General features: G+C 43.2%; 1 long non-coding RNA gene across 1 annotated transcript; it reads left to right on the top strand.

Annotated features, from left to right (window-relative positions):
* Positions 1-35: 35 nt before the first annotated feature.
* Positions 36-21541, top strand: LOC141730908 (uncharacterized). Its single transcript, XR_012582763.1, has 3 exons — positions 36-793; positions 1167-1317; positions 20579-21541. It is a non-coding gene; the product is annotated as an uncharacterized LOC141730908 (long non-coding RNA).
* Positions 21542-24111: the final 2570 nt, after the last annotated feature.

Here is a 24111-nt window from a genome sequence, read left to right as displayed (position 1 = left end):
TGCTGGGAGTTGTAGTTCGCGGCTGTGCGCGCGGTGCCTGCCGGGAGCGGCCGTGAGGAGGGGCCGGGCCCGGGAGAAACTGACGGGGCTGAAACTGACGGGGCTGGGATGAGAGTGACCGGGATGGGATGAAAGTGACCGGGATGGGACGAGGCTCCCCCGGCCGTGCCCTGAGGGCTGAACCGCCGCTCTCACATGGCCGGGACCCCGAGAGGTTGTGCCCGTCTGTGGGGCACGGACAGCCCGGCTCAAACCCGGGCTCAAAACTCCCTCACACCCTTCAGCCTGCAGCCTGCATCTGCAGCCCGGCAAGGCACAGAATGGAAAAAAGCTGTGAAATTGTTGGTTAAAAGTCAAAACACTGGCGTAAAACCCATTTTGGACCAAAATGTGGTTTTATACTCGGCTTTCAGCGCGAGGAACTCTTTCAGAGCAGCATTCTGCCCTTATGGCCGTCCATCTGCTGATCGTGGTGTGCGGCCTGGGGCGAATTGCTGCTGGAATTTCCACATCCCCCAGCCCCAGATTTTGGAAAGAAACTGCTGGAAAAGCAGAGGGGATGGTGCAGCATGTGGGCTGCCCACCGAGGCACTGCACAGGCAGGAACATTGTCTGCACTTCTGGAGAAAGACCAAGCTGATAAAATCCAGGGAACAATCACCCACATAAAAACTAACTCAGGAGAATATTGGCTGTTTTAACACAGTTGCCAACAGGCAAGATCATCTTCAAATATTGTCCAAGCAGACACTGAGCAGGAATCAGTTACAATGAAAACAGCAAAGTCATCAAAGTGAGTTTTCAATCAGGATTGTCAATTTCATTACATACGTTTATTTTCTTACAAGTTCTCTTTAATATGGGTTTTTAATGACCCAGTTTCATTCTTGATGTATGTTTTTTGTTTGTGTGTTTGTGTCATATATTTTGTCAGAAGACAATATACATCTGCAAACTTCTATCCACATACAAATGCAGAATATTTTCATTTTAGTTATTGTGTCAGAGCTGGCAAAACAAGGCACAAGAAAGACCAGTTGCAATGACACTTGCTGTTCTAATAAATAATTTCTTTTGAAAGTTAGTGGTTCTCAAAACTTGTCAGGAAAGCTAAACAGCTCAACTCCTGCCCATTTTCTGACACCCCACTGTATCTTTTCACACAGACACTTGCACGGCTTCTGTCTCCTGAACATGTCCATGAAATCTATTTGAATATAAGAACTTCCTGAACACATCATCAAATCCAGCATCCTCTTCCTAACAGCAGTATTAGAGGTTCATTAAGGTGAAGGATGTGGATGGATCAGACCTCAGGTACATCTTTCAAATGTTCATTTTTCTGTGGCTTAGGGACTCAGTTCTGAAGTAAAGTTTTCATGCTAAAACTTTCCCTTTAGGAGCACTGGATGGACTTTTATTTTATGGATTTAATTGATTACTTTTTGAGCCTTTTTAGATGAATCTACATTACACCTCGTGGCAATGAATTCAATGTTCTGTCACATGACAAAATGGTTCTTTTTTGTGTTTTAAATTGTCTGCTTCATGGCATTACCAGTTCAAGTAGTGTGACAATTGGTACATAACAATTCCCTAGCCCTCTTTTCCTTGTCACTTGCAAATTTAGAAATCTGTTAATTTCTTACTGCACTGTTTATTACTGCCTAAGACTTGCAACGTGCTTAATTTCTGCAGAAGGCTATGACCAGCCTAGAGATGTTTTATTGTGGGGGGATGGAATATAAAGATAGTGCAGAAGTTGGTCTCACACCTGAGGAGGTGCAGCTGCACTAATCACCAAAGATTAGGAACACTACTGTAACACCTAGAAAAGCAAGCTGGGTGAGGACTCTTGTTGTTCAATATCAGCCTTTTGGTTTTTTCTGTAAGTCCACTGATGTTTGTCTTCAGGAGCCAATGATGTTTATAACCTCTGTTGAATGAAGAAACAGAGAAAGTACAACAATCGGAGCTTGCAGAATTGCACCTTTCCTGATTGGCTGGAAATGTTGTTATTTGTAAGTGTGGCTTCAGTCCATATTGGATCAAGATCAGGTTTCTAAATGCAGTTCTGATGAACTGCAAATTCCCCAGATTCTGCTGTGGTGCAATGAAATTGATGTTCTTGTTAGAGCTGGTTTCCTTGAGCAGCTGCAGAGTTCTGAGTGCTGGGGCAGAGCAGCCAACTCATGGGGGGCTGCCAGAGGCAGATTCCAGGGTCCAGACTCAGCCACACCTCAAAGTGCACCTATATCCCCAAAATCAAATGTACCCACTCCTCAGTACTTTCCCATCAGGGATAACATTTGAATTGAAACATTAAGGGTCAAAAGCCATCAGGATTTGGCTGATTTGTTTGTTTTATGGAAATTGTTGTTTTCACGTAAAAAAAATAAATTTACAGCCCACTGTAATCTCACACTTCAGAAAAAAAAAGAGAATGGTGAAGAGTATTTTAGTTGCAGGCATTGGAGAATAACAATATGCAGAAGAAAGAAAGGCTGAAGCAGGGATTTTAAAGATGAAGGTGAGCTTCTTCTGAGCATTGCTTGCTATGTCTGGATGCAGTAATGGGGCAAGAAGAGATGACTGGCATTTATTGTCAATTTTAAGGTATAGTAAAAAGCAGGTCTTTATGTGACATTGAATGCAACATGAGTGACAGTAATTTTGCCATCCCCATTCTGTCAGCTGCTGATAAAGTGCATGAGCATATGTATAATTTCTGAATGATGTGAAGACACTTTCTGGTTCATAAGTAATTCCTTAAAAAAAAAAATCTGATCGGTGAAGGGAGAGGGTAATGCAGTTTCAAAGCAATGCAATATTCAGCATAACAGGTAGTACTTGTAACATATATCATGTAGAGGAACTGTACTTTATTATAATTTGAGCCATCAATTACAGGAGAAGCAGTTAGAGAAATTGAACTAATTTGAGCACTGCAATAGAGTTTGCACCTGGCTATTCCAGAAGTTAATATGGGCCATTTGGTGCACAAAAAGTCTTGCACATTCCAAATGCCTGGAGAGCAATATTGTTGTTAATATCAACCATATTAATGCACAGTAGAGACATGTCCAAGTCAGTGATTAATTTACAATTAAAATTCAAGGGGGGGAAAGAGGAATGTCAAGGAAAATCACTTTGTGGCAGCATAGGGAGGCTATGGCACAGACTGAGAAACTTTTCATTTAAAGCAGTATTTCCATGATTTCATAAAGCTCTACTTTTTACCCACTTACACAGCTGAAATCTGAATTCCATAGAGTTTAGTTGTTCAAAGAATTAGTCAGTAGGGCAGAAGCAACACTGGGATAATACTTCCTGTTTGTAGGCTGGTTACCATCCAGACTTTTCTAAAAAATTGCAGCTTCTCTGAGTCCAAATGTGTCTTTCTGTAACACTTCCTATCCACACAAACATCATATTCCAACCAGAGAGTCCTTAGGTGGGCTGTTTCAGAACCTGCATTCCTGCTCTGCCACAGAATGGTTTTGCCTCTATTGGAATCCTGCAGTCCCTTCAATGGGTGTAGAGCTGCTTGTGAAGTTTCCACTACCTGAGCCCACACCACACTCATTTCAGGAGAAAATCTTGAGGGGTGGGCAGTAACAGGGAATATTGGCAGGGAATGGTGGAAAATGTGGGGGGAGTGAAAAAAATACTGAGTGATGTTCCAGTGTTATCCCTCCTCACACTGCCCTGCTGAGATGATCCACCCCTTTACAAACAGCCTTTGCATGGCCTGGACCTGTCTCACTATAAAGGAATGTAGGTAGCAAACTTCAAAGTTTTTTAAGAAGTGAAGATGATTCTATTTTAAGCTTTAGAACCAAGACTGCAACTGCCTGTGTTGTGCTTGTGGAAGACTGGGAGTGCCAGGCAGAGGTGATGATTTATCTCAGGAACTGGGAGGACAACCCTGCCCTTTAGACAGCTTCTTCTGCCAGCAGAGCATGCAGGCAGGCTGAGCTGAATGTTAACTGAATCAGGCTGCATCCTACCCAGTGCTGCTTTTTTTTCTAGCCTGAAGAAATGAAGGTTGATTCCACAGTGTGAATTTTCACTCTGTCTCCTCACAATCTTTTGAAATGCTTGAACCAGTTCATTTAGATGAGGCAGAGGTGGTTTGCTCTCTGAGTTACAAATTTATGCAGAATTCTTACAAGTTGTCTCAAAATAAATGACTGAACAGGAGAGACTTTATTGTTGCTGCTCCTGAAAAGATGTGCTCAGTCTCTAATGAAAAGCATTTAAGGTCAGAGTTCTCAGGGTTCTCCATTGTCCAGTAGCAGTAAATTCTGGTTTTTCCTGTGCCTGGGGCATTTGCAATGTTGCTTTTTTGTTGTGGATTCCCTGATGCCTAGAAAGGGGTGAATTCCCACTGCCAAAATATTACCATTTAATTATCAAACCAATCAACTGTGAGACAAATGTCCCCAGGGAAGCAATCTTCATTAGTTCCAATTTTTACAGAGTTACTTGGGGTTTTTTTGGTTTCTCATTTTCTCCCACATTAGTAACTGGCTGTGTATGCATGTCTCCAAATTAGGATAGAAATGTGGGGTTTGGGGATTGCCAGTTAATGGATAATCTTAGATGTTCTGAGCTTTCCTTCAGGCTGATGATGTGATCTGATCTGACATTGTTCTTGGGGAGGCTTTGGAGATACAGGCTTTAAAATGTTACTGCTGTTAGAAGTTTAAAATACAGGGAAACCCCGTGTGAATTATGTCCTGATGTCACCACAGCTGTCTCTGTCACACCCTTAGGCACCTCCTTTAAGTGGATATGGTACTTCCCATGGAAACTTTAGGAGCTTGTATGTGAGAACTGATCCTCAGTAGAATTCTCTCCTGTGAACCACACATGATCTTTATTCGTCTCCTGAAATTCATGTCCAGGTTCCTCAGTCTTTTGTTCCAGCTTTGGTACATTCTAAGACTCTAGAGCCTGGATTGTTGCTGATTGCTGTTGTGCAGCTGTTCCAGTAAGTTCTTTTCTCTACTGACAACAATTCACCTCTCTGGCATTGAAACTACACAGGAGGAGGGGAAAAGGACAGGTCACTCTCTGCTTTTTGTAACAGTCAGCTGCTGACAGATTTGTCTTGGTTAGCAGGCTGGGTTTCACGTTCCAAAATGCCTGTGACAGTGGCCAGAGTTAGAGAACTGGTAGCAGAACAGGGCTGAACCAGAAGCACATGCCAGACTAGTGAGGTCAGAATTCTTGGGGATGGTTGCAGCCTGTAAGTGTTCCCATTTATTACATTGTCAGTTTGATTGTAGTCCAAGTCACTCAGCTTTGTGCCAGATCCCCGAGCCAGAAAGGTCTTGTTTGCCCGATTTCCTAAGGATACAAATCTTCTGAGATCTCCCTGTCTCTGTATTTGTGTCTTTCAGTCCCCTTGCAGTTTCTCTTGGGCCAATTTCAATCGGATGAGATACAGCGGTGGCTGGCTTAAGGATTTGAAGTTGTGTTTTGTGAAAATGCACAGCTGTGTGGAGAGAGATACAACAGGAAAGCTCTGTAAGGATGCAGTGGGAGTGGAAAGGCCGTAGTAGGAGTTCAGTTGGATGCTGAGGATCCCCTTGGAGAGCATTCTTACCCATGTTCCTCAGGGAATTTGTCTTACACACAGGAGACTGAAACCACAAGACACAAAAAGGAAGAGAGGTCTCCTTTACTGCTCTCTGAAAACCTCATTTCACTTTGCCTAACTGACTAACTGGTGCCATAAATGTCTCACATAACCCATCAGATGAAGCCCTACTATGGTTTCCTGTCATCTGTGAACATGAGAGAACAGAGTTGTAGTCTTCCTTCTTCGTGCATCTATTAGCCTCAAAATAACCAAAAGAAATGGCAATTCAAAGTCATCTTCCAGCTGTGGTCCAGGGCAGCTGCTCTTTGGTAAGGCAGAGAAACATGGTCAAAGAAATCCCTGCAGCTTTTTCCCTTAAAGGTCATGGTATGTATTTTCGTGGGTGCAAGCTAAGAAAAAGCCCAGGGAGAACTGAAAGCAGTGCTTGAACAGACAAAAATTAGTCTCATTTTCATTTTGGCTGAAAATTAAAACTGGCACAGTAACACTACACAGGATGGTCTTCAAAATCCTCTTTTCAGAATATTTATCTGGACTTGGATCAAAACACAGTAGATGGAGACATTTTCACGGACTGGCAGACTGGGACTCTCCAGGCTGGAATTATCCGGCCAGTTTTAGTCAGAGGAACTGGCTTTCAATCTCAAAGTAGGAGACAATGCCTTAAAGTGCTCCTTTTTATTTTTTTCACCCACCACAGTTTTTAATTAGGTTGTGTTTCAAAGAAAAAAATGGAAAAAAGTGCTGCTGATTTTTCTACCTTCAAATAATAATCAAGAAAGTGCTGTTTAATGAGTTTCTTTTCTCTGTATTACTTCACACAATAATTTATATGCATCAACAGTAAAACAGTGCAAATTCAAGTCCTGTCATGAAGAGATCCAACCTGAGTAACTTCTGTTAGGGGGAAGAAATGGTGTTTTAGCAATTTTGACTTCCATATTTTCCTCATTCCTTCTTCCCTATTTCCATTGCTTGCATGGAATGTGCTTGTTTTGGTTCATTTTTTTTTTTTTTTACAAAAGTAATGCTTTAAAAGCTGCTGTTGGCTATTAGTATTTTACAAAAGCAAAGTGCAAATACCGTCACCAGCATCAAAGCTACTGAGGTTTTAATGAAATAAAAGGAAAGTTGAAAGAGCAAACTCAGTTTCAAAGGTGAAATTGATAAGGTTTCTTGTTAAGTTGGGAGGAATGTCAGATGGAAGAATGTCATAAATAGCGTGTAGTTCTTGTCTTAAAGAACCAGATCTGTTCCACTGGCATTCAAGTGGACATTGCAGCACTGAGTAACCTTATCCATAGTTATTTACTACAGCTTCTTTCTTAGGATTATTTGGCCACCATCAGGTGAAAGATCATGAATTGAACATATGAATCACCTCCAGTTCCAAAGTTCTTCTGTGAGGTTCTTGGCAATTCATTCAGCTTCATTCAGTATGGAATTTACTGTGTCTGGACTTTCAATTCTTAGATCCATCAAAGCAAGAGAGAGCCACCATCTCCTCTTTCTCTGATGTTGAGGATCACTTTGGGAACAAAGTGATGCTCATTTCCAGCTGCCTGTCTCCTCCTCCTGGAATAATTGCCAGACAGATCTAAAATTGTGCCTTGCATGCAGTACCAGCCAGTTAAACAAACATGTTGCACAAGACTAGAATGCAGTGGCTGGGTTAATTTTTTTCTTCTTTCTTGATTTCCAATATTTTCAATTCTTCTGGTTCCCATTGGTGTGACCTTTATTTACTGTCTCCCACTGTGTCATGAACTAAATGTTTACCTTTGGATGGAGGCTGAGGGCTGAGTTGAGAGAGGAGATGTTGGCAGCCCTTAAGCTTTGAGGTGCTTGTTCATTGGAGTTCATCAGTTTGGGGACTCCTTGCTGTTTTGGAAGAGAGGAACAGGGAAAAAAAGAGACCATAAATGCTGCTGAACTGAATAAAAGGTTCTGTTATTGGGAAAAGGAAAAAAACCCCAACCAACCTACCACAGAAACAAAGAGGTAAGAGCTCTAGAGAGGCAGGAGTTGTCAAAAAGCCTTCCCCATCAAACAGACTTCAGAGAACCACAGCAGACGGATTTTCAGTAGCAGTCAAATGTAAGAGCGCAGGAAGTTGACATGCTGTCCCTTGGAGAGCCGAGGTATTGACAAAAGACATGCAAACTTGAAAAATGTACATTTGTGGAAAAATCCATCCTGACAAGTGACTGCACTTAAGTCGCCAAATGGACTTCACCCCTGGGATGAAACTCAATTATTGTTGCACATCCAATGAATCCATCCATGGAGAAAGCACATGGCCAATAAAAGGGAACCGTTCAGTAATCAGATCTTTCAAAAACTATTTAGCTCTTTGCCACTGAGTCCCTGCTCTAAGTGACGTGTGCTTCCCTGCAAACCTGCTTGGCTCCTCCACTGGCTGGTGAGGAGTGCTGAGCCACTGGGAGCTCTTCTGCAGCACAAACACATCCTGCACGAGCCACTCAGAATCATTTCTCTAACCCTTCTGAGTTGTCTGACATCAAAGCTTTTCAAATTGCAGCTTGTATTTAGTGCACATGAAGGATGCTTTTGGTTTGGAGATATTTTTACGATCCTGTGAGTATAAGCTATTTATTGCCTAAAGGATTGTGTTAAATGGTTTAGCCCAGTCAAGGCTCCATTAAGTAAGGAGCTTGCAAGCTGCAGTCATTAAGACAGTCTTCCATTTTGAGTGAGGAAGTGTCTTGTGTGCATCTGCTGCTCAGAGTTCATCTTTCCATACCAATATTTAATAGGTACCATCTCTTCTTTTGAGATTACATTATGCTTTGCACAATCTGTGTACTTTTTATTTTCCATCTTGATTTCAGCAGTCCACAGTTACTATCATGAGTAAATTCCTCTTAGCAAGAAGTGTATTTTTGGTAATTTTTGTTTTCAGATTCACAAATGAAAGCTAGCCCCACTATTGGCCTCGAAGCCATTTGTTTGAGGATGCACCTGCACACATATTGTTTCATAACAAAAGCATCTTTGTGAAACTGAAACACTGCAACTGTTGTTTGGGGAAAACAGGCAACCATGGCTGACAACAGACGCTTTTAAGAACATGTATATTATGTCCAAGTGTTTCATAAGTTTACTGAGTTGCCATGGCCAGATTTGAAACCTTTGCCTCTTTTACCAGCCATCTAGTTCACTGCTGTGTCTGTCTGTTCTCATAGATCTGTCATGGTGATTTTTAGAAGATGTTGTTCTATAGAATAAATTGAATATCCAGTTTTTCATGACAATTCAGAATGCAGTTTCCCTTAGATTTGTGAAATTCCAGTTACAACACTGTGTGCCCACATGTATGTGACATGAGCACAGACATCTGCCCTTCCACCCATCAATAAGAGGAAAAATGTCCTGGTGACAAGGATACACAGTTTTTTGTCTTCAATTATTTTTTACTCCCATTGTTTCAACCATTTCATAATCTGTCTGCTTTTCTCTTTACAAGCTGGCAGTTTGGTCTTGGAACATTCTCTGGGCTGCCAAGCAACAAGCTTCTCCTTATTCAGATTTTCAGGGAAAAATGTAGCACATCTGTTTACACTGTCACCCTGACATAAGTTTGAGCCCACTCTCCAGAGTTATCAGGCATTATTATGTCAAGCACCAATGTTGAAGGAGCATCAGCCATCAAGTCTTGCATCATCCCAGCCTCAGAGAAAACTGTTTAGCACAATTTGATTCATATGCTGTGAGTGGATATGAACATGGTACTGGATTTAACTCTTGTTTCAGCCAAAGACTGTTTTAACATTTCTAGCAATGACATTAGCAGTTTTATCTCAACAAGCAAAAAATCTACATTCTCTGAAGAATCTCCTTGGGGAACTGAAAAAAAACCTGCCTTCATACCAAGTAACACATTTTCATAAAAATACCCCATGTTTGCTTCATATTTATGGCAAATCTTCATCACATTCACAAAGTCTATCCAGCAGTGTTTTCTCTATCTAACATTCTTTTCAGCATTTGTCTTTGCTGATACAGTGACTCAGCACAACATGAGCATGGTATGCAAGTCTACCATTAGGCAAATATTTCTCATTGTTTGCAGAATCCCTAGAATTCAGCAGAGGAATAGACTGGTATTTGAGCCAAGAAACATCTGAATGTCATGTAAAGTTCAGTTAATTATTTTCTAAATAGTCACCAGCACTGCTCTAGCTTAGAGTAGAGTTCAACTGGTATTGTTGTGATCACACTGGAGCCATTCAGAGAGGGGGAATGCTTGCTTTCATTTTGGTCTGCCTGGTTCCACATTGTGACAGAGCCATTCCACTAAAGGATGCATTCACAAGAACTTAGGAAAACCATGGCTGTGCTCTTTTAAAAATTGCACCATTGTGCTTCCAGGGCATCAGCTTAGTCTGATTAGCACTCTGCACATATTCCATGTGCCCCTCAGCCAGGAGCACACAACCCAGATGTGGCATCAGCAAAATTCAAGTGAACGTGAATTCAAGTCATTGTAATCTGTATCTGTATTTATGGCACCATAAAGTTAAGAGGAAGCATTTTTGAGTGTTTAGGTTCAGCTCTGCAGGGCTTGAGGTTTCTGGCTCTGCTCTGGGCTCCCTGACCTGTTCTGGCAGTGCTGAAGGGATTGGGAGCTGATGATGAAAGGGTTGCTCTAGCAGCAATGACTCAACACTAGTGAGCAACCTCTGAACACATCTCAGCAAGAGTCCTCTGATGTCACAGGTTCCAAAGGTAGCAAAAAATCACCTGATTTGCAGTTCATACTCCAAATCTTGACTTCTACAAAATAAGTTAGGAGATCTGACTTTGTTCTATTCAAAAACCGTGGAAAACAACATGAGGAGCATGGGAACACAACCTTGTTCAGGTTTACAAAGGTATTTAAACATACAAAGATGCAGACAGACACCTAATAGGATTTATAAAAGTGCCTAAGGGAGTTTGGGACCTAATTCCCATTGGCTGTCAATGGGAATTAGATGTGTAATCTACTTAGGCAATTTGAAAATCCCACTGGCTGCATCTTTTCATGGCTAAGTACCATTACAAGCCTTAGCCTTAATGAATAGAATTATTATTATACTTGGTTTCATTTCCTTCAACTCTGATCTTGGTATGAAGGCTCAGTGAAAAACTGCTTGAATCCAAGTGTAGATGTGTGCTGTGGATATGAAGTGTCAGGAAGGAATAACTGAACTGCTGAAACCATCTTCATATCACCACTGCATCTGCAACAAGCCTAGAGAGCTCCCAAGGGGTCATGTATTGGTCAGCTTGGCTTTAATGTGTCATGTAAAAAATGCAAGTGACTTGGTGAAGGAAAATTCTGCTCACTCACAGCAAAGGAATAAAGAAAATAAAATCAGAAGTGCCCAGAGGCTGTGACTAGCCAGTTGAAAGGGTTTCATTTTTCCTGCAAGGAGCAGCATTGGAATCTTCTCACCACTCCATGAGGTCCCATCTGGTGCTGGAGAGAATTTACAGCTTTGGGCAGTACAAGGACTCTTTAGTTACCCTCTTTTGCTCAGGCAACCCAGACACAGGCTGCAGTGCAGAGTTTAACCAAGCAGCACTCTATTCCTTTCCCCTTTTCTTGTCAGACTTGAAGTCAAACAATAACCAGAACTTCCCCATCCATACAGCTTTACAAAATCTGTGAAAAACTTGATTTCCCTGGATTTCTACATGGCGTACTTTTCAGTGAACCCAACTTGAACTTCTTGTAATTGTTTATCCACTTAACTTTACATGCTTTGAGTTGTGTTGTGCAAATCAGCCAGCGTACAAAAGAGTCAGAACTGACATGTTGGCATCGGAAAATGTTGGGATGGGTTTCTACACTGTCTGAAGCTGCAAAAAGTTACTAATTATTTACAGGGCCTCAATAAATGTGTATGAACAAAACAATGACCAAAGAGGTGGTACAAGCTCTTTGAGCTTGGTGAATTTGGAAATACTGTTTGTGTTCAATAAGAATAATTTGACACTGAAAACTTTAACAACCGAAACTCTTAAAAATGTTATGTGTATTGCTGGTTGAGACCTTGCTGGGAGTCAGATAACACTGAGCTGGGGAGGAGTGTTGATGTGCTGGAGGGCAGGAAGGCTCTGCAGAGAGATCTTTGGCTGCATTGATGGGTCAAGGGTGTTCCTGGGTAGGGGTTGGCCTCTTCTTCTAGAAAACTAGTGACAGGAAAAGGGGAAATCACCTCAAGCTGTACCAAGGGAGGTTCGGATTGGTCACTAAGAATTTCTTAATGGAAAAGGTTGTCAAGCATTGAAACAGACTGTCCAGAAAAGTAGTGGAGCCACCATCCCTTGAAGTGTTGAAGGAACGCCTGGACTTGGAGCCCTGGTCTGGTTGACAAGGTGGGGATTGGTCGCAGGTAGGACTCAGTGATCCTGGAGGTCTTTTCCAACCTGAAGGATTCTGTGATTCTTAGCAGAATGTCTTGATTCTTGATTTTCTCCTAGCAAGAGTTCTTACTGTTCTGGAACATCTGCACGTGCAGAGATCTGAGCAGTCAGTTTGCTCAGGATGGTCTCACTTGAGGTTCAGTTTGGTTTTTTGAATCAGACAGAAAAGGTCACACACTGAATGTGTCTGTAATGCCACTGACAGAGCTCAAGACAAGGAAAGAATTTTGTGTGAAAATGGGTCAGTGCCCAGGTGCAGCCGGCACTGGGATCTGGGAGTGAACTGGCACCAGGAACCTGCACAAGCCTTGGCTGTAGCCAGCTGAATTCAGTTTTATTGCACACAGCAACAGCCTGCTGAAATCTTGCCACAGCTAGAATTCCTTCCCAGCACACCCATTGCTGAGCAACAATGTGTGTCCTTTTCCAGAGAATGGGATCAGCCCAGACTGGCTCTTGAGAAACACACCAGCTGCACTTGAGAGCGCTGGGATGGATGTTCAAGGAGCTGTGCAGCCCAGCAGAACACTGGGATTCCATAGCTCAGGGCACTGAGGCAGTGAAATCCCCATGTGAAAGAGACACCCTCTGCCCAAGGCACTGGCATTGAGGTGCAAGGGGGATACACCATTACAGGGAGGAGAAGGGATTTCTGTGTTGAGAAGCCAATTGATCAGGAATGAGGACAGTCAGCTTATTTTTTTTTTTCCTTTTTCTTTCTTTTTTTTTTTTTCTGGTAAGTCGATTGGATGCTAATGAACTGGAGGCACATTAGTACTAACTGCTTCCTGGCACAGACTACACAGACATTGTGCAAGATTCCTTTCAGCTCAGCTTTGCTGACATGTCTGGTTCTGACCTCAAATATCTCAAGTTTTTCCAGTTCTGACCCTCTGCAAGTGAAAAGGCCTCTGTCAGTGAACTTGTGCCAAAATACCTGGGGAGCTGGGGCAGACTGGAAAGACTGGGTTGTTCTGCCTGTGATCTCAGGCAGGGGGTTGAGCTGCTCTGCAGCTCTGGGAGGCCAATCTGCACAAAAGGGAAGAGGCATCAGGTGGGATGTGGAGAGTTGGTTCCAGTGGGATGAGTGAGCACACTGACAGCCAGCAGGCAAATGGCTCAGTTACTTATTTCCAGTGGAAAATATTTCAATTACAGTTTTTTCTTTCATTAACATTTTTCTTAGATCCTTTTTCATTTTCTGTATAAAAGGAAATCATCCTTGGCATAATAATGGATGAATATTGTCATGAAAAAGCCAGTTCTCACTAAATGCCCCCTGCTCCTCCAGTAGACATTTTCCAACAAAAGGCTCTGAAATTTCAGCCGTCCCTGTATGTGCTCCAGATGAGTTTTACTTGGAGTGGTTCATGTTCATTCCAGTCTCTGCATGTTCTGTTTTCAGTGTTAGTCTGATTCAGCATCCCTTGACAAGAACAGACATCATCCTGTGGCTCCATCAAGACTGAGGTGTAGGCACATCACAGAGGAGATACAGGTTCTAGGTCCATCTTATCTCTTCCCCTCCTGATAATGATCACAGCAATGATTTTCACTCTAGCTAACTTTTGCCTGTCTTGACTGGCAAGCTAGAGAACCCATTCTCCTGCCTCACAAGAGGTTTATAAACCTCCCTCTGAATATATCTCTTGAATGCTACCCTTGGGATATTTCCTAAATTATTTTATTATTTTTAAATCTACTTCCTCCTTTAATTGGTAAGAGAAAATTAGCTAACAGTTGGGGAAACCTGTGTGTATAGTTTTATTTCCCTGTGTTTTCTCAGTTCTGAATTTTTCTTCATCCTTTTTTTTTGGAAAATGTCCTTGAAAACGTGCATATTTGCTGACCCAGTCCCAGGGAAGGATTTGTGCCTTTGTGAGAATGTGGATATGCCTGTGAAGAGTAGGATGGCCATGAAACATCTCTTTTCCTTGGCTCTGCAGTTTGAACCAACAACTGAAACATTTGTTACTATATTTGGGGACAAATCTGGAGTTCCATTGACACAATAATTATTTCATAAACTTGCTTACCTTGTCCACAGGTCTTAAATCCACTGCTGGAGAGGTTGAGGGGGAGTTTGATAACACTGAGAGTTCTGCTTTGTCTTTGATCTCTGTGTGGCCTTCTGTAATTATCAATTTTACTCACTATTTCTTGATCATGTTTGCTGTCTTAAACCACTGCAATGATTTTAATGCTTTTTACTCAGATTGATCTGAGAGAAAATTTAGTTCTGTTTGGAGAAGGGAGCATCGAGAAGCTTTACAAGGCCTGATGTTCAGTAGTTTTTAACTGCTGGAGCTCTTCCCAGCAGCTGAAGGGCTGTGTAACATAGAGAGGACTTCACTCCAGTCAAGCTCCAGGGGCCTGGGATTCATCTGGAAGTCTATTTTTGATGAGCTGGATTTAGCTGGTCAAAATTTACACAGCTGTGAACAAATGCAGCTGTGCTGGTAGGAGATGTTGCTGTTCCCAGGAGATCATCATCATCTGCCTTGGCAGGGGTTACTGCCCCAGCCCTGCTGCCAGTGAAATACCCTGTGGGTGATCCTGAATTCAGGCAGTACCACATGGATGGATGGATGGATGGATGGATGGATGGATGGATGGATGGATGGATGGATGGATGGATGGATGGATGAATGAATGGATGGACGGACTAATCCAAATGATTCTGCAGGAAGCAAACTACAGCACGCTCACATGAGCTTGGTCTATCAGCATGTTTAAAGAGGGAAAAATGCTGTAGTCTAGTAGGCAGGTCATTGTCACATAGCTGGTCTCACAGTGTCACAACTACAGAGAGAAAATGAAATCTCTCCCTGGCTTAAGTCACAGCAAACCTTCCTCACTCCCTGACTGTGTCACAGAACAGAACTGGTGGAAGTGTCTCTCAGTCTGTGCACACAAAATGTTTAGTGCTCATTCCACCCAGCAGAGTACAATGGAAGCACAAACCCAAGAGATAGAAAAAATTTGTATTTTTTGAGAAAAGTGGCAGAGTCTGACCAAAGGTCAGAGAGTGACATGGAAATCAGCCAGAATGAGAACTGATTATTTTTAGTAGGCAGCTCTATTTTGAACTGTTGTTCTATCTAGCTTGTTGTAGCCTTGGAGTCATTCCTCCTAAACACACAGTGAAGGCTGCTCTTAAAGAATGAGGGTGGAAAGAGATTAATCAGTTCTCCCAGCAAACATAACATGGTACAGAAGAGAGGAAGGATTTGTCAGGCTTTAAAGTACCCCAAAATTGGCAGCAGTAACAAAAAAACTTTAAACTGATGGGCAAATATGGAAAGCAAACATATTTGCTCTGCTGAGCAGGGACAAATAGTATCTAGATAATCTAAGAGAAAGATTTCACTTTTGCCTAATCCTCATGGTATTTCCAGCCCAAAGATTTCTGGGAATTTGGTGGAGCCCAAACCGCATGACATTTCTAGCCAGCTTTGCTGACCAAGGACTTTGGGATCAGCGCTGAACTTTGGACGATTATTCAAAATGAAATGCTTTGGGCTTAGCTATTAACAGTGCCTGTCTGGAGCTCTGTGTTGTGAGTGGAGCACCAATCATCTCCATGAAATCCCAGGAAGTCTGACTAATGCCCTTGTCTGTAGCAGATTCAACCTAGACCATCAGACCTGGGACTGAGATGTTTATTCTGTGCTTTACCCATTTTTAGGGTCAATGGGGTTAGTTTACCAATCTAAATGGTACCCTAAACAGTGCTGCTACAGAGATACCTGCTGTCATCTGCTCTTCACCCTGGGATTTACCAACTCCTGTCTTTTCTTTTCTTACTCCATACCTTCAACATTGCTCCTTCCTCCCTTCTTCCCTCATTCCCAGCCCTGCAGAGTGAAGGCTGTGGCTTCATTTTATCTTCTTCCAGATTTGAAATTGCAGCTCCTGCCTCCAGTTCCAGGGCCACCACTGAGGCTGGGCATGGTCTGGGCTGTTGCTGTCCAGAGCTGCTCCACTGTTCCTGTGTTAGGCTTTCCATCACCATGGGCTCTCTCACACAGCACAGAGCTCCTGCTCTGACCTGCAGGAGCTGGCTCATGCCTGGCAGGACTTGGGCTCCGTGGTGGGCAAAAGCAGCTGCAGCACTGGAGCCTGACTGTCCTTGGAAGTGCTGTAGCCAAGAGCTGCGTTTTAGGGAATGCCTGTGGCTCAGCTAATGTGCTGTAACCTTCCTCTGGACATCCTGGAGTGCGCTGTGCTTGTCTGGGCACCTGCCACAGATCCACAGAAGGGATCTTGGTGGGAGTTGCCAGAGTGAGTTGAATTCAGGCTCTCAGCCTTCAGCAGGCTCCAGAGTACTTGGCACGGGGGCAAGGCTCTCACAACAGCTGTGCCCCTTTGCTAATGGCTTGACAAATATGAGCATTTTTACATTTGTCACAAAATCCCCAGGCCTGTCGCTTTCAAGTTTCTCAAGGCTTTAATTCCATGCCAGTATATTGGGCTGGGGGGAGAGAGGGAGAAGCAATGCTCCACAGATGTCCAAGGCTGGAATATCCTGGGAAGCATTAATCCTCTGAAGACAAACATTCCGTGAAGAGAGAGATTTTGAATATGTGCTGCATTTCTACAAACACTTTAAGCTGGCATGAGCCAGCTCTGTAGCAACTTCGTTCAGAGGGTAGTCCACTATTCCCATTCCTCTGCCTCCTCCTTCCTGGCCCAGTACTGCTCCTTTCCCCATGCTGGCACCAGCACACACATGATTGTGAAGTGAACCAGGCCAGGGAACTCTGCCAGCTAAAAACTAACCAATTTCCTTTTCCCCAGGTTAGTTTTGACCTGGATGAGTTCCCTGATGTGGTTCATTGCGGGGCCACAAGAACACTTGTGCTGGCACAAGGTAGGGAGCAGCAGAGGGAGTGAGGAGGAATGTGGGCTGCGGGTGTGGGGAAGGAAGGGCCATTTCCTTCAGCAGCAGTGCTGGTTTATGCTGGCTTAGAAACTTGGTGTATCTGTGGTGTTAATTGCTGAAAATTATGTGCTCCAAACTGTGTGTCACAGCTGAGAGATTTTTAGGGAAAAAAGCCTCTCTCTCTTTTAAAATGGAACCCGATTTCTTAGGTTCTTCTTAGTTAAAGTTTGGTGGGTCACAGTCAAAACCGAGATAATAATGTCATTATGCCAAATAACTGTCAGTCTACCTTGGCATGACAAAAAGGAAGATGGGGGCATGGGGCAGGGAAAAACTGCTTCTAAAATTATACAGCAGATTAGGAGCAGAGGCACAATGACCTGGCATGTCTCCTTGCAGCCTGGTTCCCACCAGTGGCTTCCCTGTCTCTCTATATGGCCAGGAGGAAACCAAGTCAGTTGGCTGCCACACGGCACTCAGTTCCCATGTGCATTGATGGTGCACATTTATTATGTGTTTATTTAAATATCAAGGAGAATAAATCATCTGAGTGGCAGCTTGGTGAATGATTTGTCAGAAATTGTCTCATTTATCCTAATAAAATGTGAACTAATTCATTTATCCTAGTGAAGCTTTCTCTGGATTTACAGTGGTGTAGCTGAAAGCAGGAATGGCCCCGTGACTCTGTAGCAGCATTAGTGAGTATTCTGCTTCCAAATATCACTTGTGTTCTACTGAGCTCATCTGAGGCATCCCTTAAATTTCGGGGCACAAATCTGCCTTTCATTTATAGCTGTAAACAACAAGAAGACACCAAAATCTGATCCATTAATGGAATAATGGGCGTCAGCAGAAGTTCTCTGTATTTGCTCCCCTGCAGTTCCACTGGGTGAGGGACTCATTTCAGCCCCCCTGAGCAGTGCTGAGGTCATCATGGCTGCTCTGGCTTTACAAAGGGTTTTCTAACAGGGAGATGTGAGGTGTTCATTATGCTCATCATGTGTATAATTCACACTGAATCAGCCCATCAGTTGGACTTTGAAGGTGAGGTTCTTGTGCATAAGAAATTCTCCTTTTTAAGAAAAAGCACCTTAATTTTAGTTCTTTTCTTCCCCTTTCCTTTGGTTCCTTACAATCTTATTGTTTTCAACTGAGAGGATAATTTAAAGTGAATCTTGACCATATTCCAATACCTTTTCCCACCTGAGGAGAGATGTACATGAATTGATTTGCATATTTATTGAATATATGCTTCTAGGATGGCCACACTGCGATGTCGTGTCTCATTTACTGCTTGTTCCTGCTGACTCTCCAGCTTGTTAAAGGAGAGACACTGTAAAAACAAAACAAGTGTTATATGGGGACTACAAACATAAAAGTGACTGAAGTATGGAGGGAAAGGGATAGATTGGCAGCCTGAAAATATAATAAACCATTAAAGCTTTATAGGGAGGGCTGCTGAGCTTGTTGTTTAATTATTTCTAGTGATGAAGAATGTCAATAATTATAATTTTCAAGCCTCTATGACGTTTACATTTGTAAAAGCTTCAGAAGTTTGCTTTAGAAAAACCTGCTGAGGCTACTCTTAAGGAGCTCAGAGGAGGCTTGCAGTGCTACTTTTTACAAAAAGAATGGATTTTATCTATCTATACTCAGCCTATTGGATGCTCACAACCTATAGCCAACACATCCAGCCCGAGCCAGTCAAAGCAATGGGATGGTCTGGTCACACATTTATGACAGAGCCTGGATGAGTGGCACAAATAGCAATTCAAGGAGTGGGTTTGTTGGAGTGCCTTTGGCATCTCTCATTGCATAGGTAATCACTAATGAGAATTGAAGCGGCCCCAGATGTTGGCAGTGGTAGAATTTCTGTGAAAAGACAAGGTTAAAGGATTAGTAAACTCTCAGTTTCTAGAGGTTTTCTGTAGTAAGTTTGAGTAATTTCACAACCCAATATTTTGATAGCCCTTTTAACCTAATGGAGATGATAAAAAAAATTAAGATTATAAAAATAAGAGAGAAATTAGGGTCATTGTAAAATGACATGTGGTAACTTATCTAAAGGATCTCATAATTCCAGATTAATTTCATATGCACTGTAATAATATTGTCCTTACACTAGTCTTTGGCACTCAGATGGATTAAATTTTAGCATAAGTTATTAGAAACTATAAATAAGATCTCAGACTGATTGAAATCCTTCAGAGAAATGTAAAATAATAATCTGGAGGAAAAAAATCGCATCTTAGTTACAATATCAAATAAGATTAATTTGTAACAACAGTGATACTTACACTGTTTTGTTTTAGTGTCAGAGAAAATGTGCATATTTAAAGAAAAGATGATAGCGAAGTGTTTTTTATACATAGCTATTATTCCTTATTTATGCTGGTACAGGTGAGAGTAGAACCTGATCCTGAATTCTGAAAGACTTTCTGCCTATTATATTACTTCACAAAAGTATTCTTGTGAAAAAAAATCTAGCATTTGAAAACTTTCACTTCAAGGAGTTTTAAAAGATTCTTTTTGTTTCTTTTACACCTCTGCAAATGTTCTTCAATTTTTTAACCACAATGCTTATGAGGACTTTATTCTTATTTTGGTTCCCCAACACCCAGAGAATAAGTATTGTTGTGGAGACAGGAAGAGATACTTTTTGTTTTACCAAAAAATGCTTAAAAATATTTTTAAAGGGCATGAGATGTTTTGTGTTAAATATTGCCAATGCTGAAAGATGCTGAAGGTTTCATTTGAGCAGCTTGGTGCAAGGTTCCCTCTTTCAACAAGTCTGTGTCTCAAACTCTGTTGTGTAATAAAACCAGATGCCAACTGTTTTGAAAAATAAACTGCCTAAGTTGGATTCCTGTTAAGCAATCAGCTTTAATCCTCTGGAGAAAGGGTGAGCAGCTTTGTTCCTCTTTGTTGAAGGCTGGGTTAACCTCCTTCATTTCTTGGGCTGTAATAACTTGGTTTTATAGAGAAAGCCTTCCATGTGCTTAAAGCTCTGCTTGGACACAGGGCACTTCCCAGCTCCCAGGACAGCTGGTCTGTGTGTTTGGATACCTCTTCAACCACCCAACTCTGGCCTTTATGAGATTCTCAATACCACAGAAGAGCAGCTGCACTTGGAGAGCAGTTCCACAGTTACCCTGAGCTGACCTAAATCAGCACAATCCCCAGTCCACTGATCTTGCCCTCCTGTCTCTGAGAACAGGTCTTTTGGAAAAGGATCACTTGCAGCATGGTTTCACAACAGCCTAAGCTAGTCTGTGCTGGGACTGGCACAGCTTCTGGCTGTGCATTCCCTCCACGCTCACCGTTGGATCAGAGTTCACAAGTTAATGACTTTTTTCTTTTTGTAATGTTAATTTTTCTGCCACCTTTTCGACCTGCACTGGGTCATACAGGAGGGAGTCCAAAGAGTGCCTTTTCCTGTGCCAAGAACAAAATGAAATGTGCACAGGAGTTCAATATCTATTAGGATAGACCTTGACAAAGAAGCTGTGAGACTGTCAGCAAGAGAAACACGTCTGATGCAGTCACTTGGGCTAGGACATTCCTGTTCTGGTTTTCCAGTATATTTGCAAACACACTCGTATTTGTTTTTTTGTTGTTTAAACACCTCTCTTTCTTGTCTGGGACAGGTCTGCTCCGGCTCTGGCAGCTGACAATGCATTTCCTTCTGCTGAGAGTCCCCGCAGACTCCCCGGGGTTGCCAGTACACAGAGAAGAGGGTTGCTAGAGGCACTTTCACACCTACTAATGGAAGAGTCATCAAAACTGGTCTCTGAGGGAAATGATTTCTCCTTGAAAGTGAAAAGAGTTAAATCATGGTGGGTGCTTCCTGACATGAAATTCAGCCCATGAGAGGAGACTGCTGGAGGGGAGGGAGTTGTCCCGTTTTAGGACTATACCCACCTTCTGAACACTCCATCTCTGCTTGCTTCTTGTCTTACAAGAATATGCAAAAGATGACAAGTATCTTTTGCAAGACCTGCAGCTACTTACTACAGGATTTGTAGAGAAAAACAGTACAGCCTCCCTGTTTCCCCTCCAAACCCAGGACTGTGAGATTATTGCTGCAAAGGAATTAAGGCTCTTGCTGGAAGAGAAAAACTCGCTCGTTTGCATGGGAGTTACAGGCAGAACTTGGGTGATGGGCTAATACCCATCAACACATTTTTGATGTCACTGTGCTGTTCCCCTCTACTTGAGCTGACAGCTGATGGCAGGACTTGGCTGCATCTCCCCTGCATTGAGAGGAGTTTGGATGTCAGATGCAGGGAGATGGAGCAAGCTTGAGCAGCCAGCCGTGAGCAGAGTGAAGCAGTGAGGAATGACTCTCTGCTCGGGGGCGTGAGGTGCCATTGCGAGCCTGACCTTTTGAATACAAAGCATTTGTCAGAAATCCAGAGAAAAACGAGCCGAACCAGTCAGGGTGGCTCTGCCTTTCTTTTAAGGGAAGCTCATGTATTTAAGCAGACACACCTACCCCCAGGCATGACCCAGGCATTGTGTGCAGGGATCTCTGATGATACTGGGGGCCCTCGTTAACTCCAGTTAGCAGGAGGAATTAACTTCACACCCTTGTGTGGGCTCTTGGCTCAGTCCAGTAACTCCCATTCTAGCCAGGGCAAGTTGCAAAAGGGTTACAAGATGTTAAAGGCACCATGACATGGGAGCAGGCAGCTCTGCTAAAAGGTGTGTGAATCATTAAATGTCTTGTCTTGCACCTTGGAGTTTCAGTGCTCAGTGTCTGCCATGCAGCCAGCCTCTCTCAGAAGCTGTCTCCAACATCTCTGTGAGTCCCTGAGCCACCACTCTCCAATGCAGATCTCCCAAAATTTCATGCCCAGAGCTCTGGACTCCCATGACTGAACCCCCCATGATGTTCTCCCTGTGCAGCAGGGCCTTACAGCCGTGTAGGTTCTCAGCTTCACACCTTGGTCGTCAAGGCAGGAGGGTGAGGATGTGAGTGGCAGCTCAGGGTCAGGAGAGAGCAGTGAGGTTTATGCACCCTGGAATCCCTGTCAGAGGCACTTTTGTGCACCACACCTGAGAGTTCTGTCCATCCAGATCTGGAGAGCTGATACACACCATGCATCTTCCCATGTGTGAGAGGTCACAGACTGCTCTGGGTGGCGGAATCAGTAGGATGAACCCTCCTTACACTCCACCATTCCAAGTATGTTTTTCCCAGGAGCATTTCTTCCCTCCTTTATTAGATCTGCTTTAAGCTGCTGCAGAGCTGCACCCCCAGTAACCTCCCAGCGACTCTTGGAAACGTCCACAGGTTGCACACCATGGAATAACACATCAGCACATTCCAGAGTCACTTTACTCTGCTCTCCTCCCTAAGCCATTCACGCGCGCAAATCTCCTCTGTGGATTAAGGAAGGCAGAAGTCCAGCTGGGAAGGACCCCCTCCTGTTCCGTTCTCCTTTCTGCAGCAGCAGACAGAACAATTGGCCGTCCGAGCGAACCTCGAGTCCCGCAGCGCTGCCTGAGCCGTGCGGGGCAAAGATCCAGCGGGGTGAGGAACCGGCGGAGCGGGGAGCCGAGCCCTGGTGTCGCTCCGTGCTCGGCCCTGACATCTAGTGGAACAATTCCTCTAAAGCACCTCAAGCCGAGCAGGAAAGAGCAGGGTTTGCTTCCCTGCGAGGCTCGATGGAGCAACCATTCGTCTGTGTGATCGTTTCTTTTATTGCACTTAACACTGCCAAAGGATTTGTTGCGGGAGAAAGGAGGAGGTCGCTGCATGAGCAAGGAGAACGCACTTTGGGTAGTAATTTTTACTTTTTCCTCCAAATCTGAACTTCTTTTTGCTGTCAGGTCTTTTCGCTGCAGCAGTGACAAACATCAGTTTCACAGTTACTTCTTGATTAACACCATTAAATGAAAACCAACTGTGACACAATCCCAAGAGATCGTAGGGTAAAACTGTCAGAGAGCTCATAATAAACCCTGTGAAAGATGCAAAATTGCTATGGGCTAAATTTTCCACCTGGCTTCTCAGAACACAGCTGTGCCACTTGTAAGTACCACTGTTTGCACACACGACCCTTGCTCTGTTTTCACAGGTGAGAAAGGAGCTCTCAGTGCATGGAAACATTTTGTCTATATAAACCAAAATTTTCAACTGCTCAGCTGGAAGTGATGCATATAATTGTCTTTCATAAGGAAATGCATAAAAACCTCACTGCAGCCAAGAGGCCAAATGTTTTTTGCTCTTGGAAAGTTGTGGAATGTTTGTGATGCACTTTGTGTAGGAGCTGGAAGCATTACAGTGACAGTGACAACAAAGATGGCCAGCTGCTGCTGAGGTACAACAGGCATCTTTATTTATAAGATTTAGAGACACTGCTTTTGTGGCGCTTGATCACCAGCACAGGCAATTTGAGTTTCCCATGGCCAGATAGCCCTGCAAGGGGTCGGGTGTAAGGTTCATGCCTTCCCACATGCAAGTCAGATCTTTACAAAGGCCAAACCTCATTCTTTTGCATTCTTCAAACAGGGGCATAGAGAAAGGGGCAGAAATACCTTAAATGGCCCCAGGAATTTCCACCCCAGGCTGAATTACTCCTCAGAGATGTGCTTCAGGGTGCCTGGCCAAATGACTGACTAACCCTGGGGAAAGTTACTGCCCATCAGCTGACTCTGCTTGTGGGGCACACCTTACTTCATCTCTAATGCCAACAGAGTTGGTTACTGGGCTATGCTGGTTATTAAACTGCTTCTGGTTGCATGTCTGGACCTTAAAAGTCTAATCTGAGACAGGTGAAGTAGAATCAGAGTCAAAGCTTTTGTTCTCTTTCCATCTGCTACTTGATTCTTCATCAAATTCAGGGCAGAGGCAGTGTCAGAGAGCTCCTGCAGAACAGAGACATCTCTGCTGTTAATGTGCTGGGCAGTGCTTCTGTCTCAGGGCCAGGGCTTCTCCTGGTGGGTTTATTTAGAATTTGCACAGTTTGATCACTGCACAAGTCTTAAACAAGGAGTTAATAGAGATTTTAATAAATGGTCACTGCATGCTAATTGAGTACCCACTTGATTATTTAAAGATATTATGTGAAGTTTGTGTAATTGGTTACATTGGTACTAAATTAGCATATAAAATCTCCTGCAACTCTCATATGATTTAATGAGGCTGTTATCGTGCATGAATAAAATGGTGATT

The sequence above is a fragment of the Zonotrichia albicollis genome, chromosome 15 (assembly GCF_047830755.1).
Source record: "Zonotrichia albicollis isolate bZonAlb1 chromosome 15, bZonAlb1.hap1, whole genome shotgun sequence".
NCBI lineage: Eukaryota > Metazoa > Chordata > Aves > Passeriformes > Passerellidae > Zonotrichia > Zonotrichia albicollis.
The sequence above is the reverse complement of the archived record's forward strand: the minus strand, read 5'-3'. Positions and strand labels throughout refer to the sequence as shown.